Source organism: Spermophilus citellus (assembly GCF_964194105.1).
Source record: "Spermophilus citellus genome assembly, chromosome: 3".
Taxonomy (NCBI): domain Eukaryota; kingdom Metazoa; phylum Chordata; class Mammalia; order Rodentia; family Sciuridae; genus Spermophilus; species Spermophilus citellus.
The window spans coordinates 18,263,711-18,281,762 of NC_138184.1; the positions used below are offsets into that span (position 1 = coordinate 18,263,711).

The 18,052-nt window shown below is 42.3% G+C and overlaps 1 protein-coding gene across 1 annotated transcript in view; it reads left to right on the forward strand.

Moving 5' to 3' along the window:
* Window positions 1-7,369: 7,369 nt before the first annotated feature.
* The window catches only part of SCAP (SREBF chaperone), a 54,790-nt gene continuing 44,107 nt past the window's right edge, over window positions 7,370-18,052 (forward strand). Inside the window, exon 1 of the mRNA XM_081285171.1 lies at window positions 7,370-7,485. The gene's annotated coding sequence lies outside the window, so the exon portion shown is untranslated. The remainder of the gene's footprint in view (window positions 7,486-18,052) is intronic.

An 18,052-nucleotide genomic window follows, 5' to 3' on the forward strand; every position in this document is an offset into this window, starting at 1 on the left:
ATAAAGGTTCACATTAAAGCATTTAACTTGGGGCTGGGGCTGTAGCTCAGTGGTAGAGCACTTACCTAGCATGGTTTGAGGCACTGGGTTCAATCCTCAGTATACCACATTAAAAATAAATAAATAAAAGTAAATGAAGTAAAGGTTAAATTCTTTTTAAAAAAATTTATTTTTTAGTTGTAGTTAGACACAATATCTTTATTTTATTTATTTATTCTTATGTGGTGCAGAGGATCAAACCCAGGGCCTCGCACGTGCTAGGCCAGCATTCTACCACTGAGCCACAACCCTAGCCCAAGTTTAAATTCTTCTTCTTCTTTTTTTTTAAATTTATACATGACAGCAGAATGCATTACAATTCTTATTACATGTATAGAGCACAATTTTTCATATTTCTGGTTGTATACATAGTATATTCACACCAATTCGTGTCTTTATACCTGTACTTTGGATAGTAATAATCATCACATTCCACCATCATTAATTACCCCATGCCCATTCCCTTCCCCTCCAACCCCTCTGCCCTATCTAGAGTTTGTTTCTCCCATGCTCCCGCTCCCTATCCCGCTATGAATCAGCCTCCTTACATCAAAGAAAATATTTGGTATTTGGTTTTTGGGATTGGCTAACTTCACTTAGCATTATCTTCTCTAACTCCATCCATTTACCTGCAAATGCCATGATTTTATTCTCTCTTATTGCTGAGTAATATTCCATTGTGTATACATGCCACATTTTTTTAATCCATTCATTTACTGAAGGGCATCTAGGTTGGTTCCACATGTAGCTATTGTGAATTGTACTCTTGGAGGCTAGGGCAGGAGGATCCCAAGTTTGAGGCCAGCCTGAGCAACTTGGTGAGACCCTGTCTCAAAATAAAATAAGGTAGCTCAGTGGTATAGTACTTGCCTAGCACATGTGAGGCCCTGGGTTTGAAAGTACTGCCACACAAAAGAAAAGATCTCTAGTGCAGGGAGTTAACTTCTTGTATACTTGCTGTCTGATATATGATAGGAACTTGAGTATGAATTCATCATTGAGATTTTAAAGTTTTTTTTTTTTAGTGACTATTATGACTATTAGGGTGGCTCCCATTTATTGGAATAGAGACATTTTATTGTTTACCCTCTGGTTTAATTTGTTTCAACAGCCACACAGAGTGGTGTTCTTGGTTGCAGCCTGGGTCTTGACTTATAAGTCAATCCCCTGAGGCAAAGTCAATCCTCTTGGCCATGGAGCTGCTGTTTGTGTCAGAACTAGAATTTGAATGCGAGGAGTCTGACCCTGTAGCAGCCTTTTCCACTTTATCATATTGCCAACAGCTATTACTCATACTTAATTCATGGTGAACACCAGACCAAATGCAAGTGATTGCAGAGGCGGCCCCATATCATGATGAAACACCCTTGTCTGTTCATGACAGGCCAGGCAGCTGGGCAATAGGCTGGAACTTGGAGTCTCGGGTCCCACACTGACTGACGCCACCTGGTCAATCCTGAATGAACTTGGGCACATCTTCCTTCTCTAGGGGAATGCTTCTGCATCTGTGAAATACACCATTCTCTGTTTTTCAAGATTGTCTATGGGATTGGGATTAGATATTTCATTTTTTGGTGCCGGGGATTTCACGCATTGGTGCTTTACCATTAAGCTACATCCCCAACCTTTTTTTTTTTTTTTTTTTTTTTTTGAGACTGTATCTTGCTAAGTTGCTTTGGGCCTGGGTTGAGATTGGTCTTGGACTTGCGCTCTTCCTATCTCAGCCTCCTGAGTCACTTGGATTACAGCTGTGTGTCACCACACCTGGCAGGAACAGATTTAAGAATAGGCACAGGGTAGAAGCTGAAGTACTTGATGATTTCCAGGCTCCACTAGTTTTTTTTTTTTTTTTTTTTTTTTTAGTTTTTTAAATTGTTGATAGATTTTTTTTTAAAATTTTTATTCTTTTTTTTTAAAGAGAGTGAGAGAGGAGAGAGAGAGAGAGAGAGAGAGAGAGAGAATTTTTAATATTTATTTTTTACTTCTCGGCAGACACAACATCTTTGTTGGTATGTGGTGCTGAGGATCGAACCCGGGTCGCATGCATGCCAGGCGAGCTCGCTACCGCTTGAGCCACATCCCCAGCCCTTGTTGATAGATCTTTATTTTATTTATTTAAATGTGGTACTGAGAATTGAATCCAGTGCCTCACACATACCAGATAAGTGTGCTACTGCTGAGCCCCAGCCCCATCCCCTCCATTAGTTTTTTTTTTTTTTTTTTTAATGTTTTAGTTGTCAGTGGACCTTTACTTTATTGATTGATATGCGGTTCTGAGAATCGAACCCAGTGCTTTACACATGCCAGGCAAGTGCTCTGCCACTGAGCCACAGCCCAGCCATCCATTAGTTTTTAAAATTTCTGAATTTATGTTTCTTGAGGGCAACAATCTGAAGTAAGGCTGAGCTTGGGCCAGTTGGGGCTAAATGGAGCTGTTCTATGTGAATATTACATATAAAAAGTAAGATCAGGGGCTGGGGTTGTGGCTCAGTGGTGGAGCACTTGCCTAGCATGTATGAGGCACTGGGTTCGATCCTCAGCACCACATAAAAATAAATGAATAAAATAAAGGTCCATCAACATCTAGAAAAATATTTAAAAAAAAAAGTAAGATCAAGTATCTGCAACTTAGTTGAAATGCATAAAAATAAGATGGATTGATAAGTGGATAAAGCAATAAATGTTTCAGGGAGATATGAGATACTAACATTCACAGTTATAGAGCCTGGGTATATGCTTGGTCACTGTGTAGTTCCTTCAGCTGTTCTGTATGCTGTTATAATAAAATATTGAGGGGCTGGGGATGTGGCTCAAGCGGTAGCGCGCTCGCCTGGCATGCGTGCGGCTCGGGTTCAATCCTCAGCACCACATACCAACAAAGATGTTGTGTCCGCCGAGAACTAAAAAATAAATATTAAAAATTCTCTCTCTCTCTCTCTCTCTCTCCTCTCTCACTCTCTCTTTAAAAAAAATAAAAAAAAAATAAAATATTGAGAGAGAATCCCTAAAGTCATGGCCATTTCATTCTACTCTATGGGAGAGAGGGAATACATTCTATGATAGATTTATCAGGAGCCCATAAGCTTCATTTCCCCAGAGGTTCCAGAGGACTCTGAGGGGTTCCCCTTGTGCAGTGGGTTGTTCCTGGTGCTTCAAAGCATAAAGTTAGTTAGCCAAGTGCTTACCAGTCTTGGAGGCTCTTATTTTATTTATTTATTTTTTGGTACTGGGGATTTGAACCAAGAGGTACTTAATCACTAAGCCACATCCTCAGCCCTTTTTATTTTTTGAGACAGGCTCTCACTAAGTTTCTTAGGGCCACCCCTTGAACTTGTGATCCTCCTTCCTCAGCCTCCATAGTCACTGGATTACCAGCATGTGCCACCACACCAGGCCAGGCTTTTGTTTTTGAAGGAGAGTGTCCATTCACATGCAAACACAGGTTTGGTGGAATGGTTAGATGGTGTGAGTGTAACAGGGATGACAGCGGTTCCTAGAAGAGTCTGGCTAAATCCTTGCCTTGGAGGTTGTTTCAAGGCTCCTCCTGACTCTCTCTGGAGAGAAGATTGAGCCCAGGGCTCAGAAGGACTCTGATTTAACTTTATTCCCTAGGTGATTATGTTGTGAGCTAAGTTTAGAACCACATTCTTTTTAGGAAATTGGCTGTAAAAAGGTTGGGACTCAATCCTGCAGGGTCATAATACTTTCAATCAGAAACCCAAAAATTTGCCAGCCTCAGTGGCACATAATTGTAACCCCAGTGACTGGGAAACTGAGGCAGTAGGATTGCAAGTTTGAGGCCAGACTGGCAACTCAGTGAGACCCTGTCTCAAATTAAAAAATAAAAAGGGCTGGGGATGTCACTCAGTGGTAGAGAGTCCCTGGTGAGTCCCTGGTTTCAATCCCCAGTACCACCAAAAAAACAAAAGTTAAAAAGTGGGCAGGGCTGGGGGTGTAGCTCAGTGGCAGAGCACTTGCTTAGCATCTTTGAAGCCCTGTGTTTGGCCCCAGCATTCTCTCTCTCTCTCTCTCTCTCTCTCACACGCACGCACGCATGCACGCACGCACACATATACACTATATTTGCCAAGAGAAAAGAGGCAGTGGAGAGAGAGAGAAAAAACAACTGGTGATAGGGAAATGAGATCATTTCTGAGGGGACAGATCAAACTTTCTATCCTCCTGCCTCAGAGTGCAGAGTAGCTGGGATTATGGGAGTGTACCACTGTTGACTGATGATGATAGTATTTAAGGGATCACTCTTGGAGAGAGTGATTGATGTAGGGGTGAACAAGAGGTAAAAGAAGGGCTTACCACATCGCTTGCTGGCAAGCATATATATATATGTGTGTTTGATACTAGGGATTTAATACAGGTGTGCTTAACTACTCAACTATATCACCAGACCTTTTTATTTTTTGAGATAGGTTTGTGTACGACCTCGTCAATTTGTTGAGGTTGGCCTACTTCAGCCTCCTGAGTCCCTGGGATTACAGATATGTGCCACTATCCTTGCTTTAAATATATTCTTTTTTTGTGTGTGTGTGTCAGAAATTAAACTCAGGGGCACTTGACCACTGAGCCACACACACATCCCAACCCCTATCAGTATTTTTTATTTAGAGACAGGGTGTCACTGAGTTGCTTAGCTCCTCGCTTTTGCTGAGGCTGGCTTTGAACTTGAGATACTCCTGCCTCAGCCTCCCCTGCTGCTGGGATTAAGGCATGCACCACCATGCCCGGCAACATATTCTTTTTTTATAGAAGAAAAATTCCCATTTTAGTTCAAAATTCAATCCTGAACACAGCACAGCACATTTGGGCCACAGCAACTGGGTATTTTTAAAAAATATTTTTTAATCGTAGATGAACACAATATCTTTATTTATTTTGGTGCTTAGGATTGAACCCAGTGTTTCACACATGCCAGGCAAGTGCTCAACCACTGAGCTACAACCCCAGCCCCCAAATGGGTATTTTCGATGTCACTGCCACAGTAGTTGGGAGCAGGAGGGAGGCCAGACAGAGGATTGGAGAGGTAGTCCATTTGTTTGGCAGTCAGGTATGACCTTTCCTTTTTTTTTTTTTTTTTTTTTGAGACAGATTCTCTCTAAATTTCTGAGACTGGTCTCAAACTTGCAATTCTCCTGCCTCAGCCTTCCAAGTGTTTGGATTACAGGTGTGTGTCACCGCATCTGGCCCTGGGAATGACTTTTTATAGAATGTGTAGGAAGGCCACAGGGGCCAGGAGAAGGACTACTTCCAATTCCTGCACTGCATTGTGACTGTCTACCACCACAGCCCTGGCACCTTTGAGGGCAGGATCGAATTCGGTTTCATCCTGGGAGCCCGGGGTGGAGGGGTGGATATGGGAGGGGTAGAGATGGAACAAGGCTGACCTCTGACTCTCTGAGTGGTCAAGGTGTCTCTGCACTGATGCAAAAGGACCAGGTTGCCTTCTCTGGGCAGTGCTTCTTAGTGTAGCCTTGCCCTCCCCTTCTGTGAGGCAGTAAGGAGGCCAGCCTCCTGTGCTCAGGAAGGTAGAATGTGAGGACAGTCAGTGGTCAGTGTGATCACTCAATGTTGCTATTGCCATTACATGTCACCTGTTTTATGCACAGGAGGGTTACCTGCCAATTGGCCATTGGAAAAACTCTCATTCTTCTTGAGGTAGGATAGAAGATATAGGATAGAAAGGACACAACCAGGAAAGAGGAACTGCAACTTTAAATCTAAAAACTCCATAAATGCCCTTACCTTCACCCCCCAGGCCTGTTTTCCTCCAGGCCTAAATTCTTCAAAGGTCCAATAAATCTTAAGAGTGCTGTAACTCCAGGTAATTAGTACCTATATACCTTGTTTGCTTGCAGAATGTATTTTTACATTAATTAAAAGAAGCCGAGGGAGAAATATTGTTAGAGACACACATGATATGGGTACAGTTCAAGTGCTGTCAACTAGATAACATCAACTGGAAGATGTTGAAAAGAACCAGACCACCATTGCCCTTTGTGCTCCACCATCAAAGAAAATGAGCATAATAGGGTGACGTCACTTCCATGTTTCTCATATTCAGTATTTACATAATTTTCTTTTAAAGCAGAGCCCAGCTGGGCAGAGGACCCACACCTGTAATCCCAGAGATTTGGGAGGCTTAGGCAGGAGGATTTTAAGAGTGAGGCCAGTCTCAGACCCTCTCTGGAAATTAAAAAAAAAAAAAAAATGGCGGTTGTGGTTCGAGTGGCTCAGTGATAAAGAGTGCATACTAGTTCAATCTCCAGAATTGCAAAACAAAATAACATAGGACAACCAAACTTGTCTCTTATTCTCCAACGCCTGCACTTCCTTATTATGCCCTATTGTTTACTTTCCTGAATAAATCTCTACTTGTGCCTCCATTAATATCCTGAAACTCCTTTCTGTGGTATTCAGTCAAGAACCTGCCAGGATCGAGTTGAAGTCCCTTCAGATGACCACCTCAGACCCCATCCGGTGACATTCCCTCACACAGATAACCACTGACAACAGTCACTACCACCTTAGGCTCTTGCATTGTGTTTAACAAAAATGGGATCATACTCTATAGCTTATTCTGAACAGTCATCCAATAATATCTTTGAACTTCAGTAAATAGTAATAAAACATTATTTCTTGGTACAGGGGGATTGATTCCCTACTGAGCTACGTCCCCAACCCTTTATTTATTTTGAGAAGGTGTCTCTAAGTTGCTGAAGCTGGCCTTGAATTTGCGATCCTCCTGCCTCAGCCTCCAGAGCCACTAGGATTACAGGCGTGTGTCACTGCTCCCATCTTAAAACATTCTTTTAAAAGAAAAAAAGGGAGGGCTGGGGTTAGGGCTCAGTAGTAGAGTACTTGCCTAGGATGTGTGAAGCCCTGGGTTCGAGTCTCAGCACCAACTAAAATAAATATATATATTAAAAAAGAGAGAGAGACTAGGGAATTCGTTTATGTAGATCATCTGTTCAACCACCTGCATCTAATGTATCTCAGCTGCTTCTCCCCTACCCGCTTCAGTGCTGAGAATGAAACCCAGGCCCTGGAACGTGAAAGGCCAGCGCTCCACCGCCGAACCACCCCCGCCCTCCCTTCAATGCTCTGCTGTCGTACACTAGAGAACACGAGCATCTTGGGCATGTTCTTTTGCTCCGTCAAGGCTCCCAAGCGCTCCGCCGCGCGGCACAGCTTCCGCGCACTCGCGCTTCCTGGGGCTGTGCGGCAGGTGGCCGCCAGAGGCCGCGCAGGAACCGGACGAAGCCACCGCGCACGCGCAGGACGCTGGGCGCACGTGTGGAGGGTGGTGGGCGGGAGGGGAAAGGTGGGAGGTGAGAGGTGAAGGGGCGGGAGTTGCGCGGGCGCCACGCACTGGACCGCGGACCGGGAGCGCGCACGCCGTGCCGCTGTCGTCGGGAGCTTCCTCGACCACAGGTATCTCCGCGCGCCTCTGCGGCGCCTGCCGGCTCTGGGCCCGGCCTCCGTCTGCAGCCGGGGAGTGTCCAGCAGCTGCGTGGGCCTCGGACCGCAGCCCGCGGGGGCTGCCGGACTCGGTCACCCGTCCTCACACCGCCCTGTTGAGCTCCGCGCCCCCGCCTTCCGACCCTGCCCGGCAGTTCTCCAGGGCCCCGAAGCCCTGAAGCCCCTGGTCCAGCCCTACGAGGTCTGGCTGGGCTCCGCACCTCCGCCCCAGCATCATCTGCTCCGAGCCTGCTGTAGGGTTTCCGGAGCACAGGGAAGCGTGTTGTCCGTTTTTCTCTCAGAAGGTCTGAGAGGCAGCACTACTGTTTGCTGGTTCGTTCGATTTCTAGTTCTCTGTGTAGCTTGCACCCTCAACTTTGCTTACTGATGTTGATTCTGTTCCAGGTGGGTGTATCACCCCAGTATATACAGGGTTGTAATGTCACGCCAGCTCCAGCTGCAGGGAGCCCTAGGTGTGGACTGCGTGCATCGCAGCGCGCTGTGCAACTGGAAGCGATGGAGGGACATTGAATCCCTGGTGCCGGCAGGCTCCCCTAGTGCCGACGCTTACTACACCCCTTTCTGCGGTGGCAGGTAGAGCTGGGCCACTAAACTCTTCCTGGGGATTTGGTAATAATTCTTGTGAAGTGAACATAGGTTTCTTTAGCGATGTTATCCTTGTTTATGTTTCTTTCATTTGACCAAAGGTTTTGTGGAGTTTGGTTATGCAGTGCTCTTATTGGTGTGCTGCTATCTCAGTGTGTTGTGCTAAAGGTTGAAGGTTTTAGTAAGGAGTGGAGATCAGGTATACTTACTTGGTGCTGAATGCATTGTAGGTGTTCCTAAGTGATGCTTAATTATTTTGAGACGGGGTCTCGCTAAGTTGCTGAAGCTGGCCTTGAATTTGGTTATCTTTTTAACCATGTGTTATCTTTTTGGTTATCTTTTTCACCATGTGTTAATATAGTTTAGATTTAAATGTTTTACATATTTTCAGCATTCCCACTGGCCACATGATATAAAAAACATAATACAAGTATAGATATTATCTCCATATTCATTGTTTTGCTCACAAGTTGAAGTGGTAAGAATTAGTTTTCATTTATTATGGAATAATCTGGGGTTTGGAATGCTCTCTACCTTGTTTTGCTACTGTGGCAAAAACAGCCCCTCTCTGGAGGCTTCCCTGTACTTGATAATCACCAGTTTAGGACTCTTCCAAATTAGTTTATTGTCATGAGATGAGTAAAAGTTTTCTCCTAGTTTATGACAAGATAACAAAGGCATCAAGGTTGTGATTTGCCTGATGGGCATGTGAATAAGTTAACTGTCCTGTTAGGGAGGAACTATGCCTGCTGGACTTCAGGTACACATGTATTTATTAGAATTGGTGATAGACTTTAGGGATTCCAGTGCCTAGCCATCATATGAATGTGTCCCAGGAACCCTGGAAAGGCACTTAGGTTCAGGTGCTGTTTATTAACTCTCACCATGGGTGGCCGTTTGCTGGCCACTAGTCTTAGTTTTACTGGCTCGAGCAGGTACTCTCTATACAGTTTGTGTCATTATTCCCATGGGGAGTGGATTCCCAGCTGTAAAGGATGGATCAGGCCTTCAAACCAGGTGTGCTGGACTCTACCACTTGAGCTGCTGCCCTTGTAACTTGCTATATTCCTGCACTGGCTAAAGAAACAAGGTGTACTACTTAGGGGGATGCTAAGTACAAAGACAGATTGGGTCACTTAACAAGCCCCTGTCTTAAAAATAAATAAATAATTAAATAAAGGGCTTGAGTTGTAGCTCAGTGGTAAAGCAAGCTGTGTTCAATCCCCAGTACCAAAAAAAAAAAAAAAAAAAGGAAACAAGATTCATGTGCCTTTAACACTTCTGGGTTGAGTGCTTATGCTTTCTGGGCACTGTTCTATGTGCTTTAATGTTAGCTTATCTTACTTAATCCTTATAATCAACAAATGAGATGATACTATTATCCTTTCTGTTATGGATGAGTTTTAGAGAAGTTATCTGACTGGCCCTGGCTCACTGGCTAGTTAGGGCCTGGTCCTGGGTACAGACCTAGGTCTGTCTGACAACAGAGCTTCCATATTTTCATGCTATTGGACCTGCTGACTTTAGTCTTCTGTTTGCTGCATTGGCAGATGAAAGGCAGTGGAAGAAGGTATTGGGGTGGAGGGAGGAAGACAGTGTCACACACTTGAATTAGACATGGTAGAACTCAGATGAAGACAGCAATTTAACCCATGATTTGACAGCTTCCACTTGGGCTGTTAGGGGCATTGAGTGGGAATGCTTGTAGGGTTGCTGGGTCTTACATAAGCTTTGCAGTGGAATCCAAAGAGGGTGTGTATGCAAGCATCAGGGTTACCTGGGTTTCAGGGGGGAAAAATATTTAAACTGATCTTTGTGTTTATTTGAGACTTAATTTTTTATGCATTTTATAATGTACAGTATATTGTCACAGTCATTTATATAATTTATATGTAAACATATATATTGAGGGCATGTACTTAATTTTTTTTTGGGGGGGAGCAGGGAGGGGTGAGTCTCACCATGTTGCCCAGGCTGCTTTGAACTCCTGGGATGAAGACTTCTCTTGCCTCAGCCTCCTGAGTATTTGGGACGACAGGTATATGCCCTCGCCCTGCACAACTTGGAAATTTTGTTTTTGGGAACTACTGGTTTCTTTGATATTTATCTTTTTTTTTTTTTCTTTTTTGAAAAGAAAAAAACCCAGGGCCTCCTGTATTCTAGACAAGTGCTCTACCACTGAAGTACATCCCCAGCCTGAACCCAGGGCCTTGTGTATTCTAGACAAGTGCTCTACTGCTGAGGTACATCCCCAGCCCTTTTTAAATTTTATTTTGAGACAAGGTCTTGCTAAATTGCCCAGGCTGACCTTGAACTTGTGATCCTCCTGCCTTAGCTTCCTGAGTAGGTGAGATTATGGGTAGGCAAGCCCACCCTGATTCTTAGCATTTTCTGAAAGTATAGAATATGCAAGGCAATGTGTTCACTGGTTATTCTTAAGCAGGAGTCTAGTGAAGTTCAGTGTAATTCCACATAATCAGAGAGGATGAGTGTTCATATAAATAACCAATTACAGCTTATTTTTTTAAAAATTGCAATCACAAATGTGAAGAAGATCTGATATTTCAATAGTCTGTCTCAAATTTAGCACCAGTCTTAAATTTGAAACTGTGGTAATTGATATGGCCCTGTAGACAAGACTAGAAGTTAACATTTTGTTGAACTCTTATTTTTTTTAATTTGTTCTTTTTAGTTATACATGATAGCAACATGCATTTTTTTTTTAAGAGAGAGTGAGAGAGAGGGGGACAGAGAGAGAGAGAGAGAATTTTTAATATTTATTTATTTTTTCTTAGTTCTCGGCGGACACAACATCTTTGTTTGTATGTGGTGCTGAGGATCGAACCCCGGCCGCATGCATGCCAGGCGAGCGCGCTACCGCTTGAGCCACATCCCCAGCCCCGCAATATGCATTTTGACATATGTATATGGAGTATAACTTTCCATTCTTTTGGTTGTACATGATGTGGAGTTTCACTGGTGGTATATTCACATATAAACATAGGGAAGTTATGTCTGATTTATTCTACTGTCTTTCCTATTCCCATTCTTCTTCCCTTCCCTTTATTCCCCTTTGTTGAACTCTTATTTTATTTTTTTATCTTTATTTATTTATTTTTAATGTGCTGAGGATCGAACCCAGTGCCTCACGCATGCCAGGCAAGCGTGCTACTACTTGAGCCACATCCCGAGCCCTAAATTCCTATTTTAAATATGTTAATTTAAGTTGGAGGCCAGAGCGACTAAATCAGTTCACATAAATATTGCAGTTGTAATAATTCTATTTGATCCCTTCTCGATCTAGAGTATTTTCAAATCTAAATATTGAAATTCCAAATACATCGATTCTTTATCATTTTTTACAATCAGACTTCATTTTTCTTCAGTGTCACTGCAATGATTGATACATTATCTCAAAATGAACAGCTTTGAATTCTACCTAATTTTAAGAAATCTTTATCTTCTTCCAGTTTATCTTTTCACAGTTGAATGGAATAATTTGTGTTTTGGAGATTGAATAATTATAACAGTGAGTTTTGAGAAAGAAATGTTTTCCTAACTAGAGAAAAGTGTTTTTACCTTTGGGAGACATTATTACTTCCTACCATTGGTTTTCAAACTTCAGCATGAATCAAAGTCACCTGCATGGTTTGTTTTAACCCCACCCTTAGAGTTGCCCATTCTCTGGGTCAGAGGTATGTCTGGAAATTTGAATTCTAAACAAATTAAACTCTTAAGCTGCTGCTGCTGACCTGGGTACAGCTTTGAGAGTTTCATAGAAAGGCACCTAAATTAACTCCAGCACAACACTGGGGCTCACCTGTGCTTCCTGCTGAAGCCCATCTGCATCAGTCAGTTTCATAGTGTTGGCTTGCCAATACATTATTGACTTTTGTTTTTAGCCCATTTTCTTATTACTTTTAGATGATGTCATAATTAATATTGTATTCTTGTGGGTGCTGTGGCACATGCTTGTAATCCCAGTGATTTGGAAGGCTGAAACAGGAGGATTGCAAATTCAAGGCCAGCCTCAGCCAATACATGAAACCCTCGGCAACTTAGTGAGACCCTGTCTCAAAATAAAATTTTTAAAAAGGGCTCTGGAGGAGCTGGGTTGTGGCTCGGCTGTAGAGAGCTTGCCTAGTGTGTGTGATGCCCTGGGTTCGATCCTCAGCACACATAAAAATAAATAAAACAAAGGTATTGTTTCCAACTTCAACTAAACAATAAATATAAAAAATAAAATAAAAAGAACTGGGGGCATGGCTCCAATGGTAAAGTGCCCCTGGTATATCGACAGTACCCCTCCAAAAAAGATTACATTCTCAATTATAGAAGTATTTCCATTTCTCCCCTTAATCTCATATTTCTAAATTTCTCAAGAGGTTCAAGTATTTATCTATTTTTTTTTTTTGTGGTATTGGAGATCAAACCCAGAGCCTCTCCAATTCTAGGCAATCACTTTACTACTGAGCTGTGCCCCCAGGTCTTTTTTAAAATTTTACTTTAAGACAGGGTCTCTCATTAAATTATCCAGGCTGAGGGCTGGGGATATGGCTCAGTTGATAGAGGACTTGCCTCGCATGCACAAGGCCCTGGGTTCAATCCCCAGCACCACACAAAATAAGTAAATAAATAAACAAACAAATAAAAATAAAATTACCCAGGCTGGCCTATAATGTACAATCCTGCCCCATTATAGGCTGGCCTATAATGTACAATCCCGTGTTGCTGGGATATGCTATCATGCCTGACTATTTATTTATTTGGCTGTCCTGGGGATTGAACTCAGGGTGTCCCATATGCTAGCCAAGAACTCTACCACTGAATCATATCCCAGGCTCGATTTATATTTTCAGTGCTGGAAATAGAAGGTAGGGCCTCATTCATGCTAAGCCCATGCTCTACCACTGAACTACGTACCCAGCCCAGTTTGTGTGTTTAAGTACAAGTCATCCAGGTTGAAGAAACACATGTGTGCACACACACATACACACACACACACACACACACAGTTTAGATAGTCTAACCCCCTTGATAACCACTAGCACCCGCTGCTTAGACTTCTCAGGCTGCTTTCTTGCTCTTTCTCTATGACTGGATTATACTGTTTTTACCATTTTCATATCATTGTGAACATTTTCATGTAAAAATGGCAATGCTTTTTTTTAATATTTATTTTTTAGGTGTAGATGGACACAACACAATGCCTTTATTTTTATGTGGTGCTGAGAATCGAACCTGGGTCCTGCCCGTGCTAGGCGAGCGCTCTACCGCTGTAATGGAATTAGCTGAGGCAGGAGGATTACAAGTTTAAGGCCAGCCTTAGCAATTTAGTGATTTAGTGAGGTCCTAAGCAACTTAGTGAAAACTTGTCTCAAAATAAAACAAAAAGAGCCAGAGCTGTGGCTCAGCACCCTCTGGGTTCAATCCCCAGTACAAAAAGGAAAAACCAAAAAAACAATGGAACTGTGCTAGAAGTGCTGCGTCTACCTATTTTAGATCTATCTGTAATGTTTTGTTTTGGGGTGAGGCTTGATCATGAGGAAGCATTGGTAATTCTGGACCTTCTTCCAGTTGTTCTTATTCAGCTTGCTTTGTATGACCCCATCAACTTGCATTATGTTCTTCTTCAGACACTTCCAAGGAAGCCTTCGGGGCCCATGGGAAATTTTCTTCAAGTCAAATGCCTGGAGTGGTTGTTCCTCTTCTGAGCCACTGGTTTGATTTTTGTCACTGTGAACCATGTTAGTGTTCCCTCTTTGCCTTGACCACAAGGGAGCTCGGAGTTAGATTTGTATCCAAGGTACTCTAGTTTGTACTTTCTGTATTATCAGTTCTTCTGGTTTATATCTTTTTTTTTTTTTTTTTTTTTTTTTTTTTTGTATCTGGGATTGAACCCAGGGATGCTTTACCCACTGAGCCACATCCCCAGCCTCATTTTGTATTTTATTTAGAGACAAGGTCTCATTGAGTTGCCTAGTGCCTTGTCATTGCTGAGGCTGGCTTTGAACTCACCATCCTCCTGCCTCAGCCTCCCAAGCCACTGGGATTACAGGTGTGTGCCACTGTGCCAGGCTTGGGTTAATTTTTGTGTATGATATAACAGGGTATAAAGAGTAAGGGTCCAATCTTAATCTTTTGCATGTGACTGTCCAGCTAATTCCATTACAGTTTGTTGAAAAGACTGTCTTTTTTCCCCATCAAATGGCCTTGCTCCCTTTGTTGAAAATCAATTAATCATAATTGTGAGGGTTTATTTCTGGGTTGTCTGTTCTGTTTCACTGGTCTATATGCCTGTCCTTAGGCCAGTTTCACTGTTTTGATTACTGTTGCTTAGTAGTAAGTTTTGAAATCAGGAAGTATAAGTTCTTCAATTTAGTTCCTCATTTTCAAAATTGTTTTTGAGTCTTCAGGGTCCCTTGAGATTCCATGTGAGTTTTAGAATGGGCTTCTCTGTTTCTGCAAAAAATTCTGTTGGTATGTTCAAAGCAGTTACATTAAACCTGTAAGTTGCGCTGGGTGGTGTGCTGCTTTAAGTATATTCTTCGAATTCATGAATATAGGCATTCTTTCCATTAATGTCTCTAGTTTCTTTCAGCAATGTTTTGTACTTTCACTTTATCTTTGTCCCTCCCCTGTTAAATTTGTTTCTATTTTTTAAAAATATTTTTATTTATTTATTTATTTTAGGTAGACACAATATTTTATTTTTACGTGGTGCTGAGAATCGAACCCAGTGCCTCACGCATGCTAGGCGAGCATGCTACCACTTGAGCCACATCCCAGCCTCTATGTTTTCTCTTTGATACTATTGTGAATGTAATGTTTTCTTAATTTTCTTTTTAGGTATTCATTGCTAATGTATAGAAATGCATCTGTCTTTTGTGTATTCATTTTGTTTCTGCAACTGATGCATTAATTTTGTAGCTGTGTGTAATTTTTAGGGTTTTCTACATATAGGAGTATGTCATCTGAAACAAATAATTTTACTTCCTTTCCAATTTTGATGTCTACGAAAAGGGGGAGATTAGAATGGGAGAAGGTACTTGACTCAGTGCTTTGACTAGAAAAATTTTTTTCCTCCAGTACTGGGGAATGAACCCAGGGATGCTTAACCACTGAGTGACATCCTCAGCCCTTTTTTATATTTTATTTTGAGACAGGGTCTTACTGTGTTACTTAGGGCCTTGATATGTTTCTAAGGCTGCCTTTGAACCCAAAATCCTCCTTCCTCAGTTTCCCGAGCTTCTGGGTTTATAGGTGTGTGCCACCGCCCCAGCATCCTAACCCTTTTTATATTTTATTTTGAGACAGTCTCACTAAGTTCCCCAGGCTGGCAGTTTTCCTGCCTTCATCTCAAGTTGATAGTATTACAGGTTATGCCTCTATGCACAGCTGGCTAGAATTTTCAATACAGTATTAAATAAAAGTGGTAAAAATGGTCATCCTTATTTTGTTTTTGATCTTCTACCATTGAATGTGATGTTAGCTGTAAATCTTTCATATATGGCCTTTATCATGTGGAGAATTTTCTTCTATTCCTATTTAGTGTTTTTATCAAGAAAGGGTGTTGAGGGCTGGCGTTGTGGCTCAGTGATAGAGCTCTTTGCCTAGCATGTGAGAGGCACTGGGTTCAATCCTCAGCACTGCATATAAATAAATGAATAAAATAAAGGTGCATCAACAACTAAAAAATATATTAATAAAAAGAAGGGGGTGTTGAGGGCTGGGCATGTTGATGCATGCCTGTAATCCTAGTGGCTTAGGAGGCTGAGGCAGGAGTACAAAGCCAGCCTCTTGAATCACTGGGATTACAGATGTGTGCCACCATGCCCAGCTAAGATAATTTATTGTTTTTTTTTTTTCCTAGTGCTGGGGATTGAACCCAGGGCCTCAGGCATGCCAGGCAAGCTCTGTACTACTGAGTCATGTCCCAAGCCCTCAGATGCTTTTTCTGCACCAATTGAAATGATCATTGTGTTTTCTTCTCTCATTTTGTTAATGTCATATATTACATTAATTGATACTTGTTTGTTGAACTCTCTTTGCATTCTGGGAAAAGTCTCACTTTGTCATCTGAGATGAATTTTTACTATCTACTTTTTATAAAACTCAGTTCCTCTTATGTGCTAGATACTATTGAAAATCCTGGAAATTCAGCACTGAACAGGGCTGTCCGAGTCTCTGCTTTCAATAAGCTTATGTCATAGGGGAATGGGGTGATACACAGAATAAATAAAGAAAATTTCAGTGGAAAGTGTTGCTGTGGAAAGCAGAAAGTTGGCAAAAGAGCTTAGCTCAGGGGCTGCACATTGTGGGTGTTTGCTGTGGTTTTAAGTAGGGTAGAGTTAGACTGGCAGGGTGGAGGGAGGTGTTTTAGTTTGAGTTGGGACAGGTCTTTCTGAGACGAGAGGTGAGATGGTGGCATTATGTAAAGATCTGGGGGACAACTTTCCCAGAAGAGTAGGCAGGACAGAAACCCAGAAGTAGGATTCAAGCTTGACAGTCCTTCCCAGTGTCAGAGTCTGGAGGAGGTTGGAGGAGGGAAGGTCTGAGGAGTAGATAGGGCCCAGATTTTGTAGGGATTGTAGCCTTGTAGTAAGTTTGGATTTTACTTTAAGTGTAATGGTCAACATGGGAGTGTTTTAAGCAGAATAGTGACATCAGTGATTTGTGCTTTAGAAGATGTATGGAGGATGGTATGAGGCAGGAGAGTGGAGGCTGGTACTCCTGTCCCCCATGGGCATGAGGGAGAAGCCCGGAGCTGATGATATTTGATCTGATTGGGATCTAGCTGGGAGGTGTATTTGTTATAAGCAGCAGATTCAGATGTGGGCTCCTTTCTGGGTGCTTCTTAAACTTTGGCCTAGCAATAAATAGGGTGGCTAGCAGTGTAATTAACTGAGATGACTGAGAAAAGAACAGGATTTTGGCCAGGCATGCCTGTGATACCAGTGGCTTGGGAGGCTGAGGCCAAAGTATTGGGAGTTCAAAACCAGCCTTAGCAACTTAGACCCTGTCTCAAAATTATATATAAAAATGGGCTAGTGATGTGGCTCAGGGTTTAAGCTTCTCTGGGTTCAGTCCCCATACCAAAAAACAAAACAAACAAAAACCAACAGGATTTTTTTTGGGGAAATCAAGAATTCTGTTTCGATCTCACTTTAGAGTTGAGATGTTTATTAGACATCTGAGTGGAGATGTCAAGTAGAAATGGGAGTTTGAGGGAGGTGCTTGGGGAGAAGCTTGAGATGCATGTCTGAGAGTCATCAGCAAACACAGGAGACTTGAGCCAGCAGACTGGGTTGGAGACTTGAGCCAGCAGACTGGGTTTGAAATTCTGGGGAGAAGGGGCAGATGAAGAAGCCAGCCAGGAACAGTCTCTAAGGAGGCAGCAAAAGAGGCTAAGAAGAAAGGAGCATACAGGGGGACATGACGAAATTGAAGGCCAGGACGTAGCATGGTGCACGGTTTTGGGATACTCTCGGCCCTTTCAGTGGCTGCCTGTGCTGGTGTTTGATCCTGAGAGTCTCAACTCAGTTCACTAAGTGGTTTTGCAGCTTTTATTTATTTATTTATTTTTATTTTTTATTTATTTATTTTTTATTGTTGGTTGTGGTTTTGCAGCTTTTAGATTGAAAGGAAGGAGGCTTCCTTGTGTTCTCAGTAGCCTAGGGGGCAGAGGTTGCCAGATACTGTTTAACAGGAAAAACTTTGACAAGTTACATAGTAAATTTCTTGTTAAGACACAAAGTTAAACTTTCAGTTAAGGCAAAAGATACAATTTGGGAAAATGGAAAAGATGTATGGTAGTGATGGGTGCACAACAGTGGGGTTGTACCTAATGCTGCTGAACTGTACGCTTAAAAATGGTTAAAATTGTAATTTTCTGTTTTTATATGTATATGTGTGTATATTTACTGCACAAAGG